The sequence below is a fragment of the Sphaeramia orbicularis genome, chromosome 13 (assembly GCF_902148855.1).
Source record: "Sphaeramia orbicularis chromosome 13, fSphaOr1.1, whole genome shotgun sequence".
Classification (NCBI taxonomy): domain Eukaryota; kingdom Metazoa; phylum Chordata; class Actinopteri; order Kurtiformes; family Apogonidae; genus Sphaeramia; species Sphaeramia orbicularis.
The window spans coordinates 10,665,503-10,682,070 of record NC_043969.1 but is presented as its reverse complement, the minus strand read 5'-3'; the positions used below and the strand labels follow the sequence as shown (position 1 = coordinate 10,682,070).

Genomic DNA, 16,568 nt, shown 5'->3' with positions numbered 1-16,568 from the left:
CTATTCCCAACATCGGCACCTCGACACGAAATTGCAGGAACTCTGAAAGGACACACACACACACACACGCACACACACACACACATACACACACACACACACACACACAGAATGTTTAAAGCTGCAGTATGTAGGAATTTCATGTTATGTTCAAAGTAAGACATTAACCCTTTCATGCATGAATTATGACAACCTTAGCCGAGATTTTATTCCTGAGTGTCTTTATTCCTCTTTAGGCATGAAAAAACAATGTGACTGATTTTTTTTTTTTTAATAAACCTGTTTTTTTTTTGTTTTTTTGTTTTTTTTTTTTGTGAAGGTAGATTTGTTTCTTTATGGCTTTAACTAAAAAAAACATTTCAATAAAAAAAAAAGTGTTTGAATGCAAAAAAATTTATATTTACGATCCAAAAAATTGCATTTGAACACTTTTTCTTTGATTAAAGTGAATTTTTTTTTTATTGATTTTTTTTTTTTTTTTTTTCGGTTAACAAAACACAAATCTACCTTCATAAGTTTTCATGGAGTTCCAAAAACCACTCTGCTGGACACCGTGTGTTTAATTTTTGAAGCAAAGAATGCAATATCAGACAGTGATATACTGTGTGAAAACTATAAAATCAAAATATTCTTAATACAGCTAATCTGATGTTTTCTCACATTTTATCATATTCCCAATTTTTATTAGCAATTGATTTACACTCAAACATGTTACTGCAGATCAGGTTTATCAAGGACAGCAAAGTTACAGTAACAGTGTGAATGTCATTGTATTATGGGATGGTGCATAAGCGTCCACTGTGTTGGCTGATATGGAACTAAAACAACAAAACCCATGAATATACAAGAGAACAGCTGGAAAAGAACTGTCCACTGTAGTGACCACTATGCATTGAAAGGGTTAAGGAATCATGTTCATCTGAAATACTGATATCACTGACAGCAGCAGTCCAGCCAGAATATCCGTATTTGAAAAGCTTAGTGTCAGCCCCGAAATGATGTTTATGTTTACATTGTGTGTTTTGGTCTGAGGCTCCGCCCATCACCTATCGCCCAATCACAGAGTCAGGAGCGTTTGGGCATCTAGGTTGCCATTTGCCATTGTGTGTTTTGGTCTGAAGCTCCGCCCATCACCTATCGCCCAATCACAGAGTCAGGAGCGTTTGGGCATCTAGGTTGCCATTTGCCATTGTGTGTTTTGGTCTGAGGCTCCGCCCATCACCTATCGCCCAATCACAGAGTCAGGAGCGTTTGGGCATCTAGGTTGCCATTTGCCATTGTGTGTTTTGGTCTGAAGCTCCGCCCATCACCTATCGCCCAATCACAGAGTCAGGAGCGTTTGGGCAGCTAGGTTGCCATTTGCCAGTGAGCTGCAGCTCTGTCCACAATGTCTGACATTACTTAGCCTAAAAAGCCTCGTTATGATTCCCAAATAAGTCATGACAAGGTCAGAAACAAAACAAGGATATGTATAGGAGATGCTTTTTAAAGATGGAGACGACTGAAAGCGGAGAAGAATTTGAAGACCGACGCCGAAGTCGCTAATTTTCTCCTGGACAGGTAAGATTCAGCTAAGTTTGGCTAACTCTGTTCTACTCACTGTAATCACGGATGTTTCAGTTATTCACTTTAGTCAGTAACGTTATGCATGTTCGTTCATAGTAGCTTGCCCGTATGCAGTTGGGTCATAAAATTGACCTGGTAACAAATTGTTTGAGAAACGAAAACGGCGACTCGTTATCGCTAACTTTAGGAATGCATTATGCTAAGACCGTTAGCACGGCATGGCAATATGAAACGTAATTTATGCAATACATAGGTTAAATAAGTCCTGTTTCTGTCTTTACGCATAGTATAGTGTCACGTAGAACAGAGACAGTGGGGGCATAACGAGGCATTGGAATGGATTCTGTGGCGGCTGGCCCAAGGCATGTAGCCGGGGTAACAGTAGCACTAAGCCGCAGCAGCTGCCCTGAGAGCCACGGTGAACCCATGCTAGTGTGCTCGCTGTTTGTCCCGTTGAACTTGGTGGACTATTCACGCCGAAGAGTGAAGAGCAAGCTGACCAATATGACCATTACTAACGTTTTTTATTTGTCAGTAGCCTCGATCTTTTCTGATAGAACTGAATAAGTTACTATCCTGCAACAGCCAACCACTTGTGTTACTGAAACTGGACACGGCGATATCTCTGTGGCAAATGTGTTGGCTGTTATACAGGGGTTGGACAAAATAATGGAAACACCTTCACCTCAAGATGATAATACCCCAATCCATACAGCTAGAATTGTTAAAGAATGGCATGAGGAACATTCTAGTGAAGTTGAGCATCTCGTATGGCCGGCACAGTCCCCAGACCTCAACATTATTGAGCATTTATGGTCAGTTTTAGAGATTCAAGTAAGACGTCGATTTCCACCGCCATCGTCTCTAAAAGAGTTGGAGGGTATTCTAACTGAGGAATGGCTTAAAATTCCTTTGGAAACAATTCACAAGTTGTATGAATCAATACCTCGGAGAACTGAGGCTGTAATTGCCGCAAAAGGCGGACCTACACCATATTAAATTATATTTTGTTGATTTTTTAAGGTGTTTCCATTATTTTGTCCAACCCCTGTGTATTTGTTATGTATGATAAAATGTTTGTCTCTTCAGCTATGATGGTCCCAGCACCTCAACCCCCAGTTAGAGGCAGAGAAAGTGGAAGAAGCACCCCTTGACTGCGCCCTCACTTTCCAGTATTGGATGTCCATCATCTGAAACACTTTCAAATCGGTAAGTGGTCAGTGTCACATAGTTTTCATTTCCATTTTATGTATGGAAACATTCCAGTGTTCCAACACACCTACACTATCCATAGAGAGGACCAGCTGCCTGTGATAGAAAGACTGGAAAATCCTGAGAGCACCATAAATGCCACTGAGGTTCTTGAGCACAGGTGTCAAACATACGGCCCGGGGGCCAAATCCGGCCCGCCAAAGGGTCCAATCTGGCCCGCGGGATGAATTTGTCAAATGCAAAAATTACACTGAAGATTTTAACAATCAATAGTGTAAAAATCATTTTAATTCAGGTTCCATACAGACACATATAAGCCAATTAGATCTCAGTTGGGTCAGACTACAAAAATACTGTCATAATAACCTATAAATAATGACAACTGCAGATTTTATCTTTGTTTTAGTGTAAAAAAAGTAAAATTATATGAAAATGTTTACATTAACAAACTATCCTTTTACAAAAAATGTAAATAACCTGAACAAATATGAACAACGTGGAATGTCTTGTAAATGCAATTTTATCAATATCATACCTGTTACTAAATGTTTTGTGTATTTGTAATTGTAATGTAAGTTGTCATGCACATATGTAAATGATAAACTGATGCAGAATATTGTTAAAACTGCATTTGTTTTTCTTAAGACATTTCAAGTTGTTCACGTTCTTCAGATTTTTAAGGAAACGATGTAGATATAAACATTATCATAATGTAATTTTACTTTTTTTCACTGGTATTATTTTACCGGTTCGGCCCACTTGAGATCAAATTGGGGTGAATTTGGCCCCTGAACTAAAATGAGTTCGACGCCCCTGTTCTAGAGGAAAGGTAGATAAAGCATCTCAAGCTTCCTCATTTGCTTAAAAACGAGAAATGACGTTGAACATGTACTTATTTACACCAATCCATAGTGTGACAGCCAAATTGTTTTCTTTTAGTCTACAGAACATGAGCATCCAGGATGCTGAAATTCAGAACATGGATGAGCAGGAGATAAATGACCTGAAGAATAGTGTGTAAGTGCACCTCAGTTTGGCTGTATAGTGTGCAACAAGATGTGCTGATGTGTATTATAGTTATTATAAAACATTTTTTTCTATCAAATTTGACAGAATTGATTGGGATGATGGTGGAGGTGTCAATAATGATGAAGACATTGAAGCAGATGACAGTCAGTATGAGGACTATGTCCCTCATATTAGTATTCGGTAAGTTACCTTTTCATTCCCATAGTTACTGCTTCACAGATTATTCACAATACTGCATCAGACATTCATTCGATTGAAATAATTACACACACCAAAAAAAGATATCCACAGAGAACAGCTACTGAAGGTATCTACATAGGTGAACTACTATCTACTTATTACTGCTGCAGCACCATGCAGGCATAATTTTTGTATTAATAGGGAATGTATACATAGTAAATATATTTTTCATTTCTTTAGGATGGGTGGAGCATTGCAGGCACCACCATGCCTAGACAGTCTGCCTTTGATAGATGCAAGTGAGTCAATACATGACATCCCGGATTTAGAGCCTCCATCAGTCGACCTACCTCCACCTCATCAACCTAATTTCCGTGATACACTGGATGTCATGACTGAAGATGACCTAATTGGTAAACAAGCCTCCATCACATATGAGGATTGTTTGAAGCAGCTAGCAACAACCCTTGTGCTTTCAGTCCAAAGTGCCCATACAGATGTGGTGTCAGCCAAGTGGAGTGTCAGTACCGTCCTCCCTTTGAAGTTACCATTACTCGCAGGGGTACTGCGAGCATCATGGAATGGGTAGGTGTTGTAATCACACTACATTCCAAATAATTTTAGATCTGTGTTGGAGGCAATGCTAATGCATTGACAATGGTTTTGTGACACTCTATTAAGATTCCAAAGTTTTTGATGTACTTATTTAAAGCCATTCTGTTTTTTTATTTATTAATGCAACTTGAAGTATGTCCCCTTTTTTGTCAGACCTGTCCTGTTGGCTATGCTGTGTGGAGATGGAGCTCACAGCCTACTGTGAAATACGGGACTTCATGTTGGCCAGCAATATCCTGCTCTCAGGGAATAACTACGCCAAAATCTCTCTTCTGTTTCGGTTCATGAACATGGGGATGGTGGACCATAGTTCCTTCTTCAGTATTCAGGACATATATTGTGTAGATACTGTAAAGGAATATTGGGAGGAGAGGAGGGCTGAGGCTACACATCGCCTAAAAGACAGAGATGTGGTGATAGTAGGTAATGTACACATTTTTTGTTCTTTCAGGCTAAAGTAGTATGTCGAATGTGAATTTGATGTTCTGTGAAAATCACTAATTATTGTTAACTGTTTCAAAAGCGAATGGAAGAATGGACAGGCCTGGACATTGTGCCCAGTACTGTACATACACTGCAATGGAGAATGAATCAAGGGAAATAATCTCTGTCATCACTGTGGACAAAAGGGAAACGGGGCGAAATTCCATAATCATGGAGGGAGAGAGATTTGTGCGGACAGTTGACAGGCCTCTGAATGAGGTGAAGCTAGTGGAGGTCTGCACTGATGCCCATGTTCAGATCTCCTCCCTAATGAGTAAGTTGGCACTGAAATTGTCTGTTAGGACTGTTACTTTAAGAATTAATTTGAACAGCTGCTGGTATTCTGGGGTGGGTTGTATTTACTGTACTTAATTTTTTACATTTTATTTTTCTGAATCAGACAAAGGAAAGTACAAAGACCTTGGGGTGCAGCACAGCCTGGATATGTGGCATGGGGCTAAGAATATGGCAAAAAGGATCCATGCTGTAAGTTCTGCTGTCATTATTATGGCTTGATTTTATGCATGACAACCCACCCCAATTAAAGGTATGTAATGATGACTGTTATGTCTGTTCCAGGCTGCACAGCTCAAGGGTCAGTCAAGATTGAACTGTTGGCTGAAAGATGTTGTCAACCACTTTTGGTGGTGCTGCAAACCAGCAGATCCTTACGAAGACTTCCTTGTAAGTTGTCATTTTTTGGAAAATATTTGTAATGCTTTATGGCAACTCCATCAAAAAGTAATGTCTGTAACTAACATACAGGGTAATTACACATAGCTTGTTGGCAAAGGGAAGAATAAGTACACATGGCTCCTTGATTTTATATAGTACCTTAAAGATTAAAGGTTACCACAGGTAGCTACCGAAATGTCCTTGTGGTCAGTGAGGTGACCCACTTGTTTGTTTATGTTTGTTTCGAGCAGAAGAAGAAAACATAACTTTTGTGTGTACAAGGCAGTTATAGCAAAGCAAATAAATTAATAAATAAAGGTGATCAAGACAATATAGCTATTGCCATGTACACTTATAATATAAAAAATTTTTTTTAAAAAGTTTTAAGTTTAAGTTTTAGTTTAAGTTTTAAAAAGTTCTTCCTAGTAGTTCGAACCTTATATAGTGTAACATTTCAAAAGCCTCTTATGCCATAAGTACTGTCTATAAGTGTAAAAAATCTTTTTATGTTATGTGATACTGATTTGGTAAATGCTTTAAATAAGATTAACAAGGTATGACATTTCTCAAGGTAATTAATTTTTAATTATTTTGAATAAAGAGATTATTACTATGTTCTAGAAAGTCATTGCTTTCCTTTACTCATTTTTGAGAGGCTTTTTGAAATTTTTGTTCTTTTATGTTTGATGTGGGCATTCCATGAAAACTTGTTATCAATTATTACTCCAAAGAATTTATTTTCTGTTAGTAATTTTACAGTCTATTTTTCTTTGTAATTCTGGGTTACTTTTATGATTACCAAATATCAATACTTTTGTTTTACTTACATTTAGAATTAATTTATTGTTATCCATCCATTTTTTTTATTTTATTAAGTTCTCAATTTACTGTACTCACGAGTACAGTAAATGCACTTACAAAGACCATCATCAGCACTGGAGTACGTACTATGTGCATGCTTGTTTTTGTCTGTACATAATATTAATAAATTATTTGTAGGAGTTGTGGCTTGGACTTCTACATCATGTCACAAACACAAGTGGGTACTGGGAGGCTGCCAGCATGCAGACTTGGAATCTGGTGGAAGTCAACAGTGGCTTGTGAGAGACTCCATGGCACATGAGGCCCTGAAGAGCATCGTTAGAAACAAGTGGTGGCTTAACGAGGTCCACAAATACCTGAACTTTAGGTAATGTGATGGGTTTTTTCTAATAAGTATATACTTCTGGTAGAAAGTGATTTTCAAAATCCCCCAAAATGTCAATTCTCCCCCACCACCCACAGGTCCACTGCTGATCTGGAGTCCTTCCAAAATCACATTTTAATGTATGCCAACCAGAGGTCGCGTTAACCGAAAATATTCCGTCATTGACGGATTTTTTTTTTTTTAAATGACGGAAAATTCTGAAGGCCGTCCGTCATTTTGACAGATTCAAATACTAAGGGTAATCTACTGTTAACCTTTCCTGCTTGGCTCGTCCGACCGTAGTCAGTGAGCACAGGGCAGATTTCCTCCATGGCCAATGTCAGGGTTAACTCCCTTGCCAGTAGTGGAAGACAGCAGCTTTTATTTATGCACAGTATATCGATGTTAGAACACTTTTTCCTTCTGTCCTCTTACACACTCATACTCAAAACTGCCGCTCCCTCACCTTGCTCGACCACTCACACCATACGCACACGCACATGCCACACACCGCTCTCGCACTTTAAGGAACACACACACACCAATCCCATAACACTACCAAAGAAAGTTTTCACACAACACTGTGAACAGATCCTGTTCGCAGGATCGCTGGTCTGTCTGTCTCTTAACAAGTCATCACACAGTCCATAACAGTATCCTACCTGTATAGAACCAACAGCACCACTGTTCACAACTACACTGAATACAACAGCGGTACTGCAGTCACATGACTGACTGTTAGTCCACCTGTAGTAGACCCCCTGTCCAGTTAGTCCACCTGTAGTAGACCCCCTGTCCAGTTAGTCCACCTGTAGGAGACCCCTGTCCAGTTGATGGTCAGTGTGCATATTAATCAGTCAGTGTCCAGTCTTGTGTCGTTGTTTAGCTGACTTTAGCCAAAATTAGATGCTACTTTGCTCGCGCAAAATGTGAAGACAGCTGAGTCTCCTTATTTTAAAAAGCCCAGTAAACGTGATGGCATTGATAAACGCGGTTAAAAAAAAAAGAGGGACTGATGTGGTGAAGGATGACGGACAAGCAAGGAATACTCCAGTTCTTATGGCATTTGGTGTGCTATATGTCCGCATTTTCTACCTTTCATGTGTTATTTGATGACATGTAAATTTGTGTGTAGATCTCTGGTTCACAGAACCTGAACTCTAACCCTCAGTGCATGATAACACACCATTTAATACTGGCGTATATAATTATGCGAGTCGTGATATCATGTTGGTTTATCAGCCAGCAGCAACTACAGTTGTTGCATCATTGAGATGTTTTTTTAACATTAAATACTACTAAATATATCTCTTTATCATTAAAAAATAAACATTTTAAATGACGGAAAATAATATGTTATGATGGAATTTTTACGACCCTGTCCGTCAGTATGATGGACAATAAAAATGTCTAGCGCAACCTTTGCCCTCACCACATATTCAGATGCAGGGGGTGAATAAAAATCAGCTGAAGGAAAGACCCCCTCACTGTAAGTGACACAAATATCCCACTGACAGTGAGACAGCTTCACAGGTGCAGTTTGTGGTCTTCTACAGAAAACACCATCTGAGGTTGAAACAAAACTCACTGCCCTACATCTGGAGGCTGAAAGGGTACACACACATGACATACCTATCTGTCTATCTATCTATCTATCTATCTATCTATCTATCTATCTATCTATCTATCTATCTATCTATCTATCTATCTATCTATCTATCTATCTATCTATCTATCTATCTATCTATCTATCTGCACCGTTTAACAAATTTATTTGACCACCGCCCAGTGTAAGGTTTATGTCACATCTGGTCTAAATTATTAACATCATTGGTAATTACCAAAGTCATTTTTATGTTTCTGTAATTTTTAATACACTAGTATGCAGAAGCTCTTTGACTGACATTTGTTTGAGCTAAAATCTAATTTACTGATTCACAAAAAACTGAAAAAAAAAAATAGAAAAGTATAGTAATGCTTCTTGATTAAGATATCAAATTATACTTAGTTACTTGCATTACTCAACAGAAAAAGTAGTTTTAGTGGTTTAATGTTATGCTTGATTAATTTGTGACTTCTCAGAGAAGCCCAGTGGATTTGATCAAATTTGTGAATAAAAAGGTGAAATCAGATTGAAATTTGTCATTACTGTTCAAATTTTAAAACACTGAGAATTCACTGAAAATGAAAGAGACCCAATAAAGCACTTCATGATGTTAGATGGTGTTTGAGACAAATAGGGAAAGGTGTTCTAATAAATTTGCTAAACACAGTATGTGCACGCATCTATGAAAGATACAAAATCAAAACGAAATTGTTTCTATTGTCTGTTTGTTAGATTAAAAGGAGATTTTTTTGTTTTTTTTATCTCCAATAAGATTTACAGACTTTTTCAACTGCAGGTTTTTCTAGTGTTTGCATTAAAGTCAATATAGTCAATATAACATGGCCGATGTCAGGGTTAACTCCCTTGCCAGTAGTAGAAGACAGCAGCTTTTATTTATGCACAGTATATCGATGTTAGAACACTTTTTCCTTCTGTCCTCTTACACACTCATACTCAAAACTGCCTCTCCCTCACCTTGCTCAACCACTCACACCATACGCATACGCACGCGCCACACACCGCTCTCGCACTTTAAGGAACACACACACACACACACACACACACACACACACCAATCCCATAACACTACCAAAGAAAGTTTTCACACAACACTGTGAACAGATCCTACTCGCAGGATCGCTGGTCTGTCTGTCTCTTAACAAGTCATCAAACAGTCCATAACAGCATCCACCTGTATAGAACCAACAGCACCACTGTTCACAACTACACTGAATACAACAGCGGTACTGCAGTCACATCACTGACCGTTAGTCCACCGGTAGTAGACCCCCTGTCCAGTTAGTCCACCTGTAGTAGACCCCCTGTCCAGTTAGTTCACCTGTAGTAGACCCCTATCCAGTTAGTCCACCTGTAGTAGACCCCCTGTCCAGTTAGTTCACCTGTAGTAGACCCCCTGTCCAGTTAGTCCACCTGTAGTAGACCCCCTGTCCAGTTAGTTCACCTGTAGTAGACCTCCTGTCCAGTTAGTCCACCTGTAGTAGACCCCTGTCCAGTTAGTTCACCTGTAGTAGACCCCCTGTCCAGTTAGTCCACCTGTAGTAGACCCCTGTCCAGTTAGTTCACCTGTAGTAGACCCCCTGTCCAGTTAGTTCACCTGTAGTAGACCCCCTGTCCAGTTAGTCCACCTGTAGTAGACCCCCTGTCCAGTTAGTTCACCTGTAGTAGACCCCTGTCCAGTTAGTCCACCTGTAGTAGACCCCCTGTCCAGTTAGTTCACCTGTAGTAGACCCCCTGTCCAGTTAGTCCACCTGTAGTAGACCCCTGTCCAGTTAGTCCACCTGTAGTAGACCCCTGTCCAGTTAGTTCACCTGTAGTAGACCCCCCTGTCCAGTTAGTTCACCTGTAGTAGACCCCCTGTCCAGTTAGTCCACCTGTAGTAGACCCCTGTCCAGTTAGTCCACCTGTAGTAGACCCCCTGTCCAGTTAGTTCACCTGTAGTAGACCCCTGTCCAGTTAGTCCACCTGTAGTAGACCCCCTGTCCAGTTAGTTCACCTGTAGTAGACCTCCTGTCCAGTTAGTCCACCTGTAGTAGACCCCTGTCCAGTTAGTTCACCTGTAGTAGAGCCCCTGTCCAGTTAGTTCACCTGTAGTAGAGCCCCTGTCCAGTTAGTCCACCTGTAGTAGACCCCCTGTCCAGTTAGTCCACCTGTAGTAGACCCCTGTCCAGTTAGTCCACCTGTAGTAGACCCCTGTCCAGTTAGTCCACCTGTTGTAGACCCCCCTGTCCAGTTAGTTCACCTGTAGTAGACCCCCTGTCCAGTTAGTCCACCTGTAGTAGACCCCTGTCCAGTTAGTCCACCTGTAGTAGACCCCCTGTCCAGTTAGTCCACCTGTAGTAGACCCCCTGTCCAGTTAGTTCACCTGTAGTAGACCTCCTGTCCAGTTAGTCCACCTGTAGTAGACCCCTGTCCAGTTAGTCCACCTGTAGTAGACCCCCTGTCCAGTTAGTCCACCTGTAGTAGACCCCCTGTCCAGTTAGTTCACCTGTAGTAGACCCCTGTCCAGTTAGTCCACCTGTAGTAGACCCCTGTCCAGTTAGTTCACCTGTAGTAGACCCCCTGTCCAGTTAGTCCACCTGTAGTAGACCCCCTGTCCAGTTAGTCCACCTGTAGTAGACCTCCTGTCCAGTTAGTCCACCTGTAGTAGACCCCTGTCCAGTTAGTCCACCTGTAGTAGACCCCCTGTCCAGTTAGTTCACCTGTAGTAGACCCCCTGTCCAGTTAGTCCACCTGTAGTAGACCCCTGTCCAGTTAGTCCACCTGTAGTAGACCCCCTGTCCAGTTAGTTCACCTGTAGTAGACCCCCTGTCCAGTTAGTTCACCTGTAGTAGACCCCTGTCCAGTTAGTTCACCTGTAGTAGACCCCTGTCCAGTTAGTTCACCTGTAGGAGACCCCTGTCCAGTTAGTTCACCTGTAGTAGACCCCTGTCCAGTTGATGGTCAGTGTGCATATTAATCAGTCAGTGTCCAGTCTTGTGTCGTTGTTTAGCTGACTTTAGCCAAAATTAGATGCTACTTTGCTCGCGCAAAATGTGAAGACAGCTGAGTCTCCTTATTTTAAAAAGCCCAGTAAATGTGATGGCATTGATAAACACAGTTAAGAAAAAAAGAGGGACTGATGTGATGAAGGATGACGGACAAGCAAGGAATACTCCAGTTCTTATGGCATTTGGTGTGCTATATGTCCGCATTTTCTACCTTTCATGTGTTATTTGATGACATGTAAATTTGTGCGTAGCTCTCTGGTTCACAGAACCTGAACTCTAACCCTCAGTGCATGATAACACACCATTTAATACTGGCGTATATAATTATGCGAGTCGTGATATCATGTTGGTTTATCAGCCAGCAGCAACTACAGTTGTTGCATCATTGAGATGTTTTTTAACATTAAATACTACTAAATATATCTCTTTATCATTAAAAAATAAACATTTTAAATGATGGAAAATAATATGATGGAATTTTTACGACCCTGTCCGACAAAATGATGGACAATAAAAATGTCTAGCGCAACCTCTGCCCTCACCACATATTCAGATGCAGGGGGTGAATAAAAATCAGCTGAAGGAAAGACCCCCTCACTGTAAGTGACACAAATATCCCACTGACAGTGAGACAGCTTCACAGGTGCAGTTTGTGGTCTTCTACAGAAAACACCATCTGAGGTTGAAACAAAACTCACTGCCCTACATCTGGAGGCTGAAAGGGTACACACACATGACATATCTATCTATGTATCTATGTATCTATGTATCTATCTATCTATCTATCTATCTATCTATCTATCTATCTATCTATCTATCTATCTATCTATCTATCTATCTATCTATCTATCTATCTATCTGTCTGTCTGTCTGTCTGTCTGTCTGTCTGTCTGTCTGTCTGTCTGTCTGTCTGTCTGTCTATCAGCACCGTTTAACAAATTTATTGGACCACCACCCAGTGTAAGGTTTATGTCACATCTGGTCTAAATTATTAACATCATTGGTCATTAGCAAAATCATTTTTATGTTTCTGTAATTTTTAATACACTAGTATGCAGAAGCTCTTTGACTGACATTTGTTTGAGCTAAAATCTAATTATTATTATCCATGAATTTTCAAATTTACTGATTCACAAAAAACTGAAAAAAAAAAAAAAAAATCGGAAAGTATGGTAATACTTCTTGATTAAGATGTCAAATTATACTTAGTTACTTGCATTACTCAACAGAAAAAGTAGTTTTAGTGGTTTAATGTTATGCTTGATTAATTTGTGACTTCTCAGAGAAGCCCAGTGGATTTGATCAAATTTGTGAATAAAAAGGTGAAATCAGATTGAAATTTGTCATTACTGTTCAAATTTTAAAACACTGAGAATTCACTGAAAATGAAAGAGACCCAATAAAGCACTTCATGATGTTAGATGGTGTTTGAGACAAATAGGGAAAGGTGTTCTAATAAATTTGCTAAACACAGTATGTGCATGCATCTATGAAAGATACAAAATCAAAACGAAATAATTTCTATTGTGTGTTTGTTAGATTAAAAGGAGATTTTTTTTTTTTTTTTTCTCCAATAAGATTTACAGACTTTTTCAACTGCAGGTTTTTCTAGTGTTTGAATTAAAGTCAATATAAAATACAAAATCATCCAAAATCAAAATGTGTAGCAAACCTTTTTTTTTTTCATTTGAATCTCACTTTGTACTGAGATCCCAAATAATAATAATAATAATTATTATTTTGGCCAGATGTTATATTCAGTGTATGACTTTTAATCAGAGGTCGCGTTAACCGAAAATATTCCGTCATTGACAGATTTTTTTTTTTTTAAATGACGGAAAATTCTGAAGGCTGTCCATCATTTTGACAGATTCAAATACTGAGGGTAATCTACTGTTAACCTTTCCTGCTTGGGTCGTCCGACCGTAGTCAGCGAGCACAGGGCAGATTTCCTCCATGGCCGATGTCAGGGTTAACTCCCTTGCCAGTAGTGGAAGACAGAAGCTTTTATTTATGCACAGTATATCGATGTTAGAACACTTTTTCCTTCTGTCCTCTTACACACTCATAGTCAAAACTGCCGCTCCCTCACCTTGCTCGACCACTCACACCCTACGCACACGTACGTGCCACACACCGCTCTCGCACTTTAAGGAACACACACACACACACACCAATCTCATAACATTACCAAAGAAAGTTTTCACACAACACTGTGAACAGATCCTGTTCGCAGGATCGCTGGTCTGTCTGTCTCTTAACAAGTCATCAGACAGTCCATAACAGTATCCTACAGGGGTTGGACAAAATAATGGAAACACCTTAAAAAATCAACAAAATATAATTTAATATGGTGTAGGTCCGCCTTTTGCGGCAATTACAGCCTCAATTCTCCGAGGTATTGATTCATACAACTTGTGAATTGTTTCCAAAGGAATTTTGAGCCATTCTTCAGTTAGAATACCCTCCAACTCTTTTAGAGACGATGGCGGTGGAAATCGACGTCTTACTTGAATCTCTAAAACTGACCATAAATGCTCAATAATGTTGAGGTCTGGGGACTGTGCCGGCCATACGAGATGCTCAACTTCACTAGAATGTTCCTCATGCCATTCTTTAACAATTCTAGCTGTATGGATTGGGGCATTATCATCTTGAGGTGAAGGTGTTTCCATTATTTTGTCCAACCCCTGTATCTCTTTATCATTAAAAAATAAACATTTTAAATGACGGAAAATAATGTTATGATGGAATTTTTACGATCCTGTCTGACAAAATGACGGACATTAAAAATGTCTCGCGCAACCTCTGCCCTCACCACATATTCAGATGCAGGGGGTGAATAAAAATCAGCTGAAGGAACGACCCCCTCACTGTAAGTGACACAAATATCCCACTGACAGTCAGACAGCTTCACAGGTGCAGTTTGTGGTCTTCTACAAAAAACACCATCTGAGGTTGAAACAAAACTCACTGCCCTACATCTGGAGGCTGAAAGGGTACACACACACACGATATATCTATCTATCTATCTATCTATCTATCTATCTATCTATCTATCTATCTATCTATCTATCTATCTATCTATCTATCTATCTATCTATCTATCTATCTATCTATCTACCTATCTACCTATCTATCTATCTATCTATCTATCCATCCATCTATCTATCTTGTGAAAATGCATTTTCCAGCAACTGCAAGACATTTTTAAAGAGTTTATTTTGCATAAGAAGAAGCAGAATCTTTTCAGCCCATAAAGGACATAATAGTCCTTCACTTTCTCACAAAGACACATTTTTGACTTTACATGTTTTTTTCTGGACAGGGAAGAGGAAAAAATTATTTGAAAAGTAATTAAAGTCATCAGACAAATGTAGTCAAGTTAAAAGTACAGGAAAATTATAAAGTACCTTAAATTAACATACAGCACATGAGTAAAAGTTTTGCATTCCACCAATAACAGTTGTTCATCATTTTCAATCAGAATATTATGTTGAAATGATAGTCACTGGTGGCATTTAAGAATTTGTCTGAATATGGTGAAATATATTTTTGTGCGAAATAAGCAATGATTCTGGCAAATACTATTTTAGAACACAGGGATCATTGCAATGATTAACATATCAGTGACATGATGATTTAAATACTGTAGATAAGGAAACCTGGAAAAGCACCAATCTGATGCAATGATCCGATCCAATCTGTACTGGAGGAAAGTTTAATTATGAAACCAATTAAACTCACACTGTTCTGCACCTCTCAGTAAAATTAATAATACAAAAGCTCTTGAAGCAATACCATAATACAATACAAAATGAATAAAAATGTCCCCATTTGTTGCAACAGCATGACTAGATTATTTTTTTTATTGGTGCATCAATTACAGCAGTAGTTTGATAATTTTTTCTGCAAATGCTCTGTATTACATATATACTTTTCCTTCTCTGACAGCTTTTAACCCATAAAGACCCAGTGGGACTTTTGAAGTAGTTCCCAAATGAATTTTTCTCTCTATTTAACGTTTTTTAAGTGATTTATTCCATTTATTGTAATAAACTGTATTTTGAATTTTGAGTTTTCGGTGAAAATCAGGTATTTTCTTGTATTTAATTTACTGATCATGTAAATTTTCACAAAACCTCAGACTAAAGTTGAGGATTATTTTATCTGAAACAGAGAGAACTGAAGAAAAATTGACTTTTTCAGCAAATCTATCATTAACTGAACATGAACCAAGTGTCTCCATCCACTGTCATTGATCCAACTCCATGGGTTTTACTGGTGAATTAATGTTGTAGAAGATGACGGTGTTTCCACTGATTGTGGATGTTCATTAAAGATCAGATTAAAGTTAAGATTAAGATTCTTTATTAAGATTCTTTATTTTGTTAGTAGGGGTTCATACACATTGTAGGAGCTATTTGTCGGTTAAGTTTTTTGTTTAAAGTTAATTTACCTTTTTTGTTTACTAATTTAGTATTTTTGCTAATTGTTTATTTTGATTTCTTTATTTTTTTGTTTGTTTATTTTTATTTATTTATTTATTTTTAATGGTTATTGCTTTCATTCTTCAGTATTTAGCACCTTTTTGTTTTGTGTTTTCTTATTGGTTTAGGCCGTGGGCACCTGGGTATAAATAGGGAGCACAAAGTTAGACCAGCATGCACCTGGGTGGGCCTAAGGTTTTTTACCAGACGATCAGACAGACAGACAGGATGAGCATGAGAGACAGCACTAAAGGCCTCAGTTGTTGTTTGCCAGCAAAATCTTGAAAATAAACCACTTGAACTATATCTATGATATGGACACTGTATTTTTGACTGCGTAAACCACAAACCCATGGTGCATCTAGTGGTTATTTGAGTTATGTTACAGTCTTAAGTTCATTCACCTTTAAGTTGATTTAATTTTGATGACAAATAGCTGCTACACATGTAAACATGCACATGCACTGCACACTGAAATTTGTCTTCTGCCTTTAATCCATCATTAGATCATGCATGCA

General features: G+C 38.8%; 2 long non-coding RNA genes across 3 annotated transcripts; both read left to right on the top strand.

Annotated features, from left to right (window-relative positions):
* Positions 1-1,360: 1,360 nt before the first annotated feature.
* Positions 1,361-2,902, top strand: LOC115431933 (uncharacterized). The gene is made up of 3 exons (XR_003937151.1): positions 1,361-1,560; positions 2,656-2,775; positions 2,861-2,902. It is a non-coding gene; the product is annotated as an uncharacterized LOC115431933 (long non-coding RNA).
* A 718-nt stretch (positions 2,903-3,620) lies between these two features.
* LOC115431934 (uncharacterized) lies at positions 3,621-6,787 on the top strand. Of its 2 annotated transcripts, none has more exons than XR_003937152.1 (4): positions 3,621-3,987; positions 4,228-4,400; positions 4,474-4,572; positions 6,763-6,787. It is a non-coding gene; the product is annotated as an uncharacterized LOC115431934 (long non-coding RNA). The 2 variants fall into 2 exon arrangements; XR_003937153.1 differs by lacking the exon at positions 6,763-6,787 and adding an exon at positions 4,756-4,816.
* Positions 6,788-16,568: the final 9,781 nt, after the last annotated feature.